This window comes from Diceros bicornis, chromosome 22 (assembly GCF_020826845.1).
Source record: "Diceros bicornis minor isolate mBicDic1 chromosome 22, mDicBic1.mat.cur, whole genome shotgun sequence".
Lineage (NCBI taxonomy): Eukaryota > Metazoa > Chordata > Mammalia > Perissodactyla > Rhinocerotidae > Diceros > Diceros bicornis.
The window spans coordinates 46569002-46581446 of NC_080761.1; positions in this window are offsets into that span (position 1 = coordinate 46569002).

Genomic DNA, 12445 nt, shown 5'->3' on the forward strand with positions numbered 1-12445 from the left:
ACATTACAAGATGGCATGTAAAGAGGAGAGATGATCAGAATCCTGCTTCTCATCTGTGGCTCTTTCCATCTCTTCTTCTTTGAGTTTGATCTCAACTCTAGTGTATTTTATTGGCTTCCCATTTACTTATTCTCCAAGGTGACTTCACTTTCCCATTTCTCCATACTCTATAATCCAGTTCATCTCCAGATTATTGATTTACTCTTATGTGTGTTCAGCTCTGTAAGAACGACCTATTAATTCAGGTTTTCTTATTCTACTCTCAGGTTGTTTCTAATGAATCATATTCATTGGAGGTGGTCAGGTATTTCTGGAAACCAGTACCTCCCTTGCACCTTGGGGTGTCAGATATTGATAAATTTCTAGAATTATTTGGAGAGAAGTTCATTCTTGTTTCAAAGATGAATTCTCTATGCAATCCATCAAATGGTATGACAGAGAAAACCTGATCAGAGATGGAAAATGAGAGAAAGGGAGAAGTGAAAGATGACAGTGGATAGGGTGAGTTGGATCATGGATAAATTTCAAAATGAAACAAAAATGAAAGAGAAAGATATTTTTGTGGGCAGGAAATTAGATTTGTACATATAGGTATTAAAAAATATTTGGATCAGTGAGTACCAATTGCAACTAGCTGGCGTCTCTTAGATAATGTAACCATGCCATGAAAGCAGTCTTGATAGCAAAGAGTCCCTACTAAAGGACTTCCAATCTCTTTCATTTGTAAATAAAAGTCTTGATGATGAAAATGCTCAAAAGAAAAAATATTTCCCATTTGCTCTTGGGAGAGTGTAGCCATTATGGCCACACCCTTATCCAAAGTTTGGTTTATACAGTGAATTTCCACCGTGGATTGTTAAGACAGGATATTAAGATAAATGGCCTCCGTAGGAGTTCAGTTAGCTCTCTTTGTTGTGGACCTAACATAAATGCTTTTAAATGACCGTGTGCATGTATGTTTGTGTTTAGCAAAAATGTTATGGATTCTAGGAGGGTTGTTACCTGAAAATTACAGTTGGGAATTTCTATGAAGATATTTTACAATATTTGGCTGTATCATGGCCTGGCACTCTTTGATATACAAGCATAGAAAAAAAGTGTCTCCAAGTGGCACCTCTCACAAGGGCTATGAAATACCTGACAGGACAAGTAGGTTTGGATTCCTATGCTATGTTCGCAGTCTATTAATTATTCTATGGTGCTTTCTGCTAATCACTTATTATCGTGCAAGGTGAGCACAGTTAACCTCTTTAAAGAACTCTGAGCCAATATTGAATCACTTTCATAAAGATTCTTGGAGCACAGGATCAGTTTGGCTCAATTATACAAAACCATGGCACAGTTATTGTCAAAAAAGTCACTATTTTTAATTAGATAAATTGATCAGGACCCAGTTAGGTAGGCAGAAAGGTAGTTAGGATCTGGGAAATCTATTACAGATAAGTAAGTTTTTGCGTGAATTGGGGCTCAAGATTCAATTTCTTGGCGAAAAGAGAGGAACTGGAAAGGGCATTAAGCAGCTCCAGTAACAGAAAGCCGAAGCTAGCAAACAGTTTGTTAAGACTGGGCTCAAGCATAAGGGAACAAAGCAGAAATCCAGTTACCAGAAATGAAGTAAAAGGTGGAGCCTTAGTCCTAGGAACATGGAAGAAAACTGTTCTGCCTTCAGATCTGAAACACCTGTTCCCTGTGGGATTACCAGAAAGTGATGTTGATTCCAAATCTCCTGTGCTTTGAATCGAAGGTCCTTGAATCCCTCCTGATTGACAAGTAGTTTTCACGTTCTGGAACCTACTTAGTTCCAGGGGTAGTGCTTAGTCCACAGGTCAGAGTGCAGAATCCTAACTCTAGGAACCATGTACCTGGCAGATTTGGAGAGCCATGAGATTCAAATGACCCATTGGGTAAGATTCCTTTAACTCATGAAGTCAAAGTTAGATAATCGTTTTCCATAGTGGTTTGGTATCTAATGAATTCTATTAGCTTATGCCAAAACTGAATAATTAATAACAGAAAATACTTATCTGTGACTATTTCTATTCTCTAATAGTTTTACAGATAATTATCCGCATCTCAGCTGCGTTGTACCTTTTTTTCAAAGGCAGAGCTAGATTTCCAGAAATGAACCACATTTTTTTTTCTTTTTTTGGTGAGGAAGACTGGCCCTCAGCTAACATCTGTTGCCAATCTTCTTCCTTTTGCTTGAGGAAGATTGTCCCTGAGCTAACATCCGTGCCAGTCTTTCTCCACTTTGTATGTGGGATGCTGCCACAGCACGGCTTGATGAGTGGTGTAGGTCCATGCCGGGATCCGAACCCACAAACCCTGGGCTGCTGAAACAGAGCACCTGAACTTAACAACTAAGCCACTTTTAGAAAAAAGTTCTAAGTGCCTGATAAGCACTCAGCAAATGTTAGTCATCCTTGTGATGGGAGCCACTTACCACTTCCAACCATAGAGATGAACTCAGGCTAGCCAAGATCGTTTTGGAAGGTGCTTACTGTCACAGAACCCAGTCTAAGGATCTTTAAGAAATTCAGTGTAACAGGGAAACAGGCTTAAAGATCATTTTTATGAATGTCCTAGTATTCAGTGCATACAAGAAAGAACAATCATCCTGTAGACATTATATTGTAGAGAATAGTGGACATTAGTCTGTTTTTGGCCATCCAGTATAAATACTTCCTTCTGTGTTTGGGGAATTTTTTTACAGTCTGAGTCTTGCTGAGAGGTGGGATACTGCCTCAACCCGTGAAAATGATAAAAGGTCAGATATTTGTACTCTCAGACCCACAGAAGCTGGGGTGCATGAAAGAAAATTTGCACCAGATCAGTTAAACAGACAAGGAAGATTTTATTAAAGACCTATGAAATAGCGGAGAGAGATTGAACTCAAGTCCCTTGATATTAAAGGTGGTAATGTTTTTAAATGCTGGGGTGAGCTAGTGGAAAAGTACTGGAGAATGTTTACAGGGGAGGTGGGCCAATTAGCAAACATAATTAGAACAATCGTGTTTGCTAATTGGTGCTTATCTCATCTAAATTAGACATCTGCCTTTCCACAGAGACTGGGAGATAGAGGTGCTACCTTCTTTGGTGATTACATTTCAAAGGGATGGCTCTCAAGTCCTTGAAAAAGACACTGCTGAGTTGTAAAACTGGTAAGAGCCTGAGAGAAGATTTACATCTCAAAGGGGCAGAGAAAGAATTTACAGTTGCAAGTTTTCTAAAGCAACTGCTTTAAGAAAAGGGATGTCAGAGGTGTACAGTCGGGAAGAAACTTGTCTAAAGTGTAGTCAAGCTGAGGGGAATGTTAAGGCTGTCTTGGTCGGAAGAGGGCAGATGATTGAGGCTTCGTCAATTGGATACTACTCTTGGGAACTTTAGAATTTACCCTGGTCTTAGGATCCAGAGTCAAGGGCCCACTGGGAATGGTGAAAGCAGTGTTGGAGTTGAGATTCCAGCAGACCCATTAGACAATGATGTTTGATGGTGGCAGCACCCAAAATATGCTTCCCATAACCACACTCTCCCGATGACTACGTTCATGGCTTCTTAGACTATCTTGGCTCCTGTCTGAACTATCAGCCCATTTTACCAGCTTATCTTTTGATTTACTGAACTCTCCAATATTCTGACAAAAATAGTCTTTCTGCTTAGTTATCCAGAGTTTATTTTTTCTTTCGTTTGCAAGGAAGCACACTGACTGCTCTTTAACGTTTTACTTGGATGCATTTTTCACATTTTCACACTGGATGACATTTCTTTTATGCCACTATTTACTTCTCTTTGTCACTCCATTGTCACCATTATCACTATGAATTCATTCTTAGATTGCTTGGAAAAGTAACAACAGTGCCACATACCATAGCTTGTCCCCAAAAGAGTATCCTATGCCAGAATAAAAGATGAAAACTACTTAGAACTCTGTGACTTAAACAACTGGGAACACTGCATTCAGCATAACTGAGGATGTAGAAGATCTGCCAAAAACATGAATTTTATTTTTTACTGATTCACGTATAGATATAAAAATGTAAAGGATACAAATGTACTCACTCAGTACATCATTTTCTTATTCTTTTATGTAATTGTTTATTATACATTAGTATAATATTCCCCAGTATTCTATTTTTCCTCTTTCTGTCTTTCCTTTGAAGTAAATATTTCTTCAACAACATTCACGTTACTAGTATAATGTGAGATACTCTGAGGAACATTTGAAATGTAGCAAATTAGCTCCTTAACTTTGGACAGCTAACAACGTAAATAGCCTATAGTGAAGAGTCCTTTGTGATCATTATGACAGTGGAAGCCTCTAGGAGCATAAGGGATCTACCCTATGGTATAAAATAACAAATGTTCTGAGTACAAGGAGATTCAACTGCCCATATATATGGGGAGGTATGGTATAGTGAAAAGAGCCTAATTAGAAATTAGAGGATCCATTGTTATCTTCATGAAGTGAGTTAATCCCTTTGAATCTTGAGTCTCATTGAGTCATTTGGAAAATAGGGATAATAATAATATGTGTCTATTTCAGCAAATTGTCATGAAAGCCAAATAGTATAATAATATATGTGCAACCTCTGAATGAATAGTGAAAGCCTGTGTAGATGTAGATCATTATTAATTTTAATTAATTATGATATAATGCATATAACTAAGTTAGCACAGGAATTGGCTCGCTTTAAGTAGTCAACAAACATTATTTTATTACTACTACTATTATCAACAGTCAGCCTTGGTGGTCTTGGGGTTAACATTTGACCCTCTCACCGCTGCAGCCCAGGTTTGTTTCTTGGTTAGGGAACCACACCAGCTTGTCACACTGTGGTGGCTACATGTTGCTGTGATGCTGAAAGCTATGCCACTGGTATTTCAAATACCAGCAGGGTCACCCATGGTGTACAGGTTTCAGCAGAGCTTACAGACTGGGAAGAAGGAGCTGGTCACCCACTTCCAAAAAAGAATAGACCAGGAAAACCCTATGAATATCAGTGGAGCATTGTCTGGTACAATGCCAGAAGGTGAGAGGATGGTGCAAAAAGACTGAGCAGGTTTCCACTCTGCTGTATGCAGGGTCGCTAGGAGCTGGAATCAACTAGATAACACTAGCAACAAATTAGTATTATTATTATTATTACATCTATTTATACCCTTCTCTTGTTTTATAGCTTGATAATATTACTCATGCATGATGTCTCTGAGGAGTTCTTTACCCTTGAGACATGTCAAAAGAACAACATTGTAAGTTTGTGGTCTCCAAACCTTTCAATACCTGCTCCTCCACTGTCTCTTGCATCTCAGTGAAATGTGCCTCCATTCCTCCAGTTGCTCCTGTCAAAAATCTTGGCATTATCCTTCACTCCTCCTTCTTACATTCATCACATCCCATCCATCAGCAAGTCCTATAGGTTATGTCCAAAATACATGACAAATTTGCACATTTCTCACCACTATGACATTTATCATCCTCAGTTTATCCACCCACCACAATCTCTTTATTGAACTGCTGCAATAGCCTTGCAGTGGCCTCCTGCTTCCACACTTGTTGCTCAACACGGAAGACAGTGTTTCTTTAAAATGTAGCTGGGTTGGCCCAGTGGTGTAGTGGTTGTTTGCACCCTCTGCTTCAGCAGCCCAGGGATCACAGCCCTGGATCCTGGGTGTGGACCTACACACCACTTGTCAAGCCGTGCTGTGGCGGTGTCCCACATACAAAAAATAGAGGAGGATTGGCGCAGATGTTAGCTCAGGGACAATCTTCCTCAAGCAAAAAGAGGAAGATTGGCAACAGATGTTAGCTCAGGGCCAATCTTCCTCACCAAAAATACCCAAAATCTAAAATGTAAAGCTGATCTTGTCATTCCTCTGCTTAAGATCCTCCATTGGCTTTCCATTGTGACTCAAGGCCCGATATGAACGTCTCGGTTATCTCTCTCCCTTCATCTCTTTTATTAGTCGCCTCTTTCACTTGCCTGCTGCTTTTATTCTGGAAAGCCAGGAATATTCCTGCCTCCATGACTTTGTAGTTGCTGTTCCCTCTGTCTGAGACACTCTTATTCAACGTATCTATAGGGCTTGGTTGTCACCTTCTTTGGATCTCTGTTAGAACACCCTCTCTTCAAAGAATCCTTCACTGACCATCCTATCCAAATCACAAACTCTCGTCCTCTCTTATCACTTGTCCTGCTTTATTTTTTTCCTGTAACACTTATACCTACCTGTCATTATGTAGCATTTTGTATTTATTTACTACAAGTTCCATGAAAACACAGACTTGGTCTCATTCACTGCTTTATTGTCAGAGACTAGACCAGTGCATAACATACGGATGGCACTCAATACACCTTTATAGAAAGAATAAATGAATGAATGAGTCAGTTAAAAATAAAGTGTCTTTTGATTATTTCTGTAGAGATCAAATTTTATGAATTTTTCTCCTATAAGCTTGGTTAGGTTGCAGGATAGATTCTTCACATTTATAAAAATGAAAGGATTAAGGTATGATTGCTTCCAATTTTTATTAGTCAAAGAAACATAAAAATAAAGACACTGTAAAGTCTTAGAAAGTTCCATTATTATTTTTGATCACGGTGAGCCCAACAGTATTATTATACGTATTTGATCAAACTGCAACAGAAAATAAAATTTGGCATTTTAGTCTGTGCAACTTTAATTTGGATAAAAGTATACTTTGAGGCTTTGCAAAATTAGGAAATTTCTTCCAAAGCCCAGTGCACTTTTGTGGACCTGCACAGGTGGAAGCCCTTAGGTTGGACCTATGTTTTAGAGCCATGGTCATGGAGATATTTTGACCTGATGGAGGAGGGTTTTACATGTATGCTGACAGATGTTGCTTGACCATACTTCTGAAAATGTCAAATAAGAGAAGATAGTATAGCGAAGTTGAAGAGCTGTGCTTTTGAATTCAGACCTTAAGTCATCCTGGTTCTGCCATTTATTAGGAAAATGAACTATGATGAGTTATTGAATATATTTCCTTAGCTATCAGATGAAAATAATAGTATGTAATAATTGAATAATTTCACAAGTGAATAATTGAAAGAGTCGAAGCACAGCTTCCATAGTATAAATTTACAAACGATGATAGTGACAATATTATGATGATGATGACAATGATAATGTTGTCACCAGGATTTCCACCTTGGCTTCTTATGTCTTTCTGCTACACCCAACACTTACGGGTCTAGAAGACCTCCCCATCATCAGCAGGTGCCATAAAAGACAGCAAAACATAAGGAGTTCTTCCATAATTGGAAAAAAAAAAAGAATTCTCATATTTTTTCATTATTGTAATCCTAGTTGTAACATGCACCTTCCAGACCTAATTGGTCATTTAGATTCAGGTCCCTGCTTTCCATGTGAACTTTATTTTCTCCTCTCTATATTCACTGAACCCTGACCCTTAATCTTCCTTTATATCTGTTGTGCAGTAATATTATTTGACTTTGCTAGACTTCTCCTTCTGACCTATGCTTTCTTCTCCCATCCCTGTCTCCGTGAAGACTTGAACAAAAATCAAGAAAAAGGTAAAAGTTCCAAGCTTATTATTTGTAGTGTTTGAAAGGAATTTCTTTTGTCCATGTGTGCATGTTAAGTATGAGAAAAAAGAGAGAAACTAAAAAATTGGGAAGCGATTACATGTGAACCCAGAGGATCACTGGAATAACTCAAGTTTACAGCCTACATCTTTATTCCATCTATTAGTGAAGATTTTTCGCTTTGTTTTTCATTTCTTCTTGAGAAAAACAGATTAACTAATTTTCACAAAGACACAAGAATATTAATATTGGGGTAGAATACTTGCAACTTGAATGAATTTTTCTCAACTCTGTGACTACTAGAATAAGATATAATTTTGGAGCAGAGAAGACAGGATATTTCTCTGTATGTTCCCCTAAGTAACACGTCAGTGATAATGTTCAATAATCAAATGCATAGGATATAGTAAGTACTGAAGATAAATTGGTTGACTGGAAGCTAAGGGAGTTAATTTCTCACTTTGGGGAACTATACTACTGATGTTCAATTCAAAATAAATCAGAAGAAATGAATAGGAGCACAATTACTTATTTTACCCATTGTTATTTGCTTCTCAACTTAAAATGTACACATCTTTAAAAAACAGGTATAGGCCTTTAATTTGCTGGGTATTGTGATTTATAGTATGCTTTGGCAAATTTCTCAATTTAGCAGTACTCATGGCTGTCACTGAACTTGTTCATTACACATGTACATACATGCATTTGTGTTGCTATATATCTCTGCAGACGTGGTCACGTATATGCTACCTGCATGAATGTAAAATTACGGTTATGAATTTAAAATGTAAATACATATTCATACATGCAAACAATCTTATTATGCATTAGACATAGACTAATTTTGAGCTACCTAACACATGTGACAGAATTTTTTTCAGCTGGTTTGATACTGTTCCCCAACAATTGTAATGTGATTTATTTAACATATTCTAGTACACAGAAGAGGATCTGGCACATAAAAGGTACAAATATTTGGACAAATATTTTCATGCTGAAGTTTCTTAAATCACTTATTGAGGTATGATTGACATACAAAAAGCTGTATACATTTGATGTATACAACTTGACGAGTTTGGAGATATGTATACACCTGTGAAACTATCACCATAATCTATCTGAAACTTTAAGTATTCCCTAGTGGTTCTAGTTTTTGGCATAGACTTGAATGCCAGGGTTGGTGGCACATTTAATGGAAAATGGTATTATGTTTTCTCTAGGGAACATTTCAGAGGTAGATACATTTATTTCTAAGACTCTTCTATAAATTCGTTTTGGACAGAACCATTTGGTGTTTATAAGTAATATGGAATAAACCTGGAGGAGTTTTCCTCACATCTATACTTTGGAATCAGTAGACTGTATTTCTGTTAATGTGTTTATGCTTGTCATCTTTCTTGAAATCATTTAGAACGTATCATTCCTCTCTTATTTTAAGCAGGTCCTAACTTCCCCCAGAGACTTTTTACATACATTATTTATGTAGCAAGGTCAAAGGGCAAAGAGAATAAGATGAATTTACTTGTTTTCAGTATTCGTCTGCTTCTCATTGTTTGAGAAGTGCCTCAACGTTTTCCCTCTCTTCCCATACCTGCAGGTTTTGGTTAACTTAAAACCAGCTCTAACTCTAAAATGTCAAAAGAAATGTGGGTCTCCTACTCCTAATGTTAAAGTTAATGAGTATGACCAGGTAGCCAAATAAATTAATAGATAAATAATAAAACTTTACTGAGGTTATAGTTATTCCATATGAAATTTGGAAGTGGCTTCTCAAAATCAAATAAAATACGAAGGTAATTATAACTTTTAATGCCTTGAAAAAGACTTGGCTAAAATAAAAGTCTTATGGGAAAACTGTTACTAATCATTAAATATAGGGATGACTAAGCAAGGTTGTGCAAACTTGGACCCCAGTTGATCCATATCAGTCTCTTTTTTCTACCTTTTCTATTGACATCACTAACTTTTCTAGTCTATTTATAGACTGGAATCCTGGATCTCCAGAGTTACTTTGAAAGTATATGAGTATAGATTAAGATACATATTAAATTCAGAAAACATACCTTTTTGTGAGTTTGTTAAGGGAGTTGGTACTTGGGATATAAACTATTCTAGTGCCTGGGGACAAGCCTATGTTTCTTGCATTTTGTGTCTATGGAACTGATTCTATGATATTCTTATGAGTCTAGTGACCACTGGAAAGTTAGAAAGAGGAACCTATGAGAGGACTTTTTAACCACCTGGTGATGGATCCATCTTTCAATATGCTGAACCGCCAATAGCAGATCTAATGGAGATGACTCAGGCTACACCTGCTGTTAAGAGGATCCAAACTCAATGTAGGTTCTTCATTGAGTCTGTGAAAGACAAAATGCCCCCAATAATTAAGGAGATGCTTTTATTCAGGCTACTGCAATAGGATAGCATTCATTCATGAGGAACAAGTCAAAGAAGAGAGAGAAAACCTGGAGTTTTACAGAGGCAGGTAGACAAGTGAAACACTGGAAAGAGTGGACAAAGAATCTCCACTTAGAAGGGAGGGTTTCTTTTGGGCTATGAAAGAGCAGAGTGCTCTATTTTGGTTAGCTATGTCTTGGAACACAAAAATGTACGTGGAGGGAGGGATAGATTTCTTAACAACCTTTGCTACTTTCTGGGAACTCAGGGCTTAGATAAAATTCTGCGTTGTTAGTTGTTTTCAAATTATACCAGAAAAAATAGGATTTAGATTTAGAAAGGGGAACATTTTGTTTTTAATTTCTCATTTTGATAAGACTTTTATTGGCTCTATTTTTTCCCTATATCTTGAGAGCAAGGCAAAAGGAAATTATATTTGAGGACATTGCATTTCCGTGTGGGGATAAGAAGTCAATTAGATAATAATAGGAGCTCATAGTTATTATTATTTTTTTAATTTGGAGATTTGGATATTGGTCGTTTTGTTATGTGGGCTACGTTTTTACTCAGGACTAGCTGTCCATCCTTCCTTATGGACATCCTTCCTTATTCCTTGTTTACTTGCCTTTATAAACTCCCAGATTTTCTCCCACTTCTTTAATACATTCTTCTTTAATAAATATTCTCCCTATTGCAAAGCCTGAAGGAAATGATCTCCTTAACTGTCTGGGGCATTTTGTCTCTTAGACAATCAATCAATAGTCTATGATGAGTTTGGATCCCATTAATGGTAGTTGGTCATAATTTGTTATGGGAGCTAAATAGGGGTGATTTCTTTGACAGTGTGATTTGAAGTGAATTAAAGAATATACTATCATAAACAATTTTTAAAGAGTTTGAGAGCAACATTATAGAGGCTTTCCTGAAAAAGTTAGTCATTTGGTGGAAGGTAGGCACTGTGGAAAACAGTGAACATGATCAAATGAGAGCAGAATTGGCTTGGTCCTAATATTCCTGGTTTCTCCCATTGGGATATATAGTCTGGTTATGCTTTGGTAACCAAAGACTTGACTAGAAAGCTCAAAGTGCTCATTAAAGAGAACAAAATAGAGAACAATTGTCCTCTGATGGAAGAGGACTGTCCAAGGAAATGTTTATCTTTTACTCTTTTTCTTTCTTCCTTCCCCTTTTTCTGTGGAGAAGTTACTGATTTAACCAACTAAATTCCAAAACACTAATTGGTATAATTCACTTGTAAATAACATTAATGTGTATTTAAAGTCTGAAAGTAGACGTGGCTTCTCTTCTCTTTTCTTCCAGTCAAGTAAACAGACCCAGGATCTGCTTCTCAGGCCAGTACAGGTCACCTTTTTCTAGAGCCTTCTCTTTTCTTTAGCTCTTCCTTCCACACAGACTTCTGGGTTGTGGAAGGTGCTAAGACTCAGATTTAGGCAGGGGAGGGGCTGGGTGAGGTGTGTTTATGGGGATGACACATGAGGAGACTCTTTAGCTTATAGTCTGAAGCCGCAAGCTTCAGTCAACACTTCTCTGGGTTAACCTGGTGTGTTTGTGTCCTTAGGCTGCCATAACAAAGTACCACAAACTGGATGGCTGAAAATAGCAGAAATTTATTGTCTCAGTTCTGGAGGTTACAAGTCCAAAATCAAGACATAGGCAAAAGCCCATGCTGCTTCTAAAGCTTCTAAGCCACAATCTTTCTTTGCCGCTTCCTAACTTCCTATCTTCTGGTGGCTCCGAGAATCCTCGCCCTTCCTTGGCTGTAGCTTCATTACTCCATTCTCTGCCTCCGTTGTTTCATGGCTTTCTTTACTGTGTGTCTCCACCTGTGTGTCTTTTTATAAAGCCGCCAGTCATTGGATTTAGGGCCCACGCTACACCAGCACAACCTCGTCTTTACTTAACTGATTACATCTGTGAGACCCTTTTTCCAAATAAGTTCACATTCTGAGGTTCCAGGTAGACATGAATTTTGGGGAGACACCATTCAATACAGTATACTGGCTAATAATTAATTGTTACTTTGCTTTTTTCTCCACTTTCTCCTGTGCATGTATCTTGTTCAGGAGCCTTCTTATCAGGGAATACTTCTAGAGACTGATTTCCTGGCATTTCTGTCATGCCTTGCTTGCAGGTCTAGTAGAATCTTGTGGCAAAAAGCCCACACGCAGAGAGTTTTAGGCATTCACAGTAAGTGGCCTTTGGAGGGTAGAGGTGAATGCAGAAGAGATGAGGGTGAGTCTCTAGTAATGACTGCTACAGGAATCTTCCTCTTTTTTTATTTTGGTGAGGAAGATTGGCCCTGAGCTAACACCTGAGCTAATAGAGGAACATCTTCCTCAATTTTCTATGTGGGACGCCGCTACAGCATGGCTTGACGAGCAGTGTGTAAGTCCATGCCTGGGATCCGAACCCAAGAACCCCGGGCCACTGAAGCAGAGTGTTGTGAACTTAACCACTAT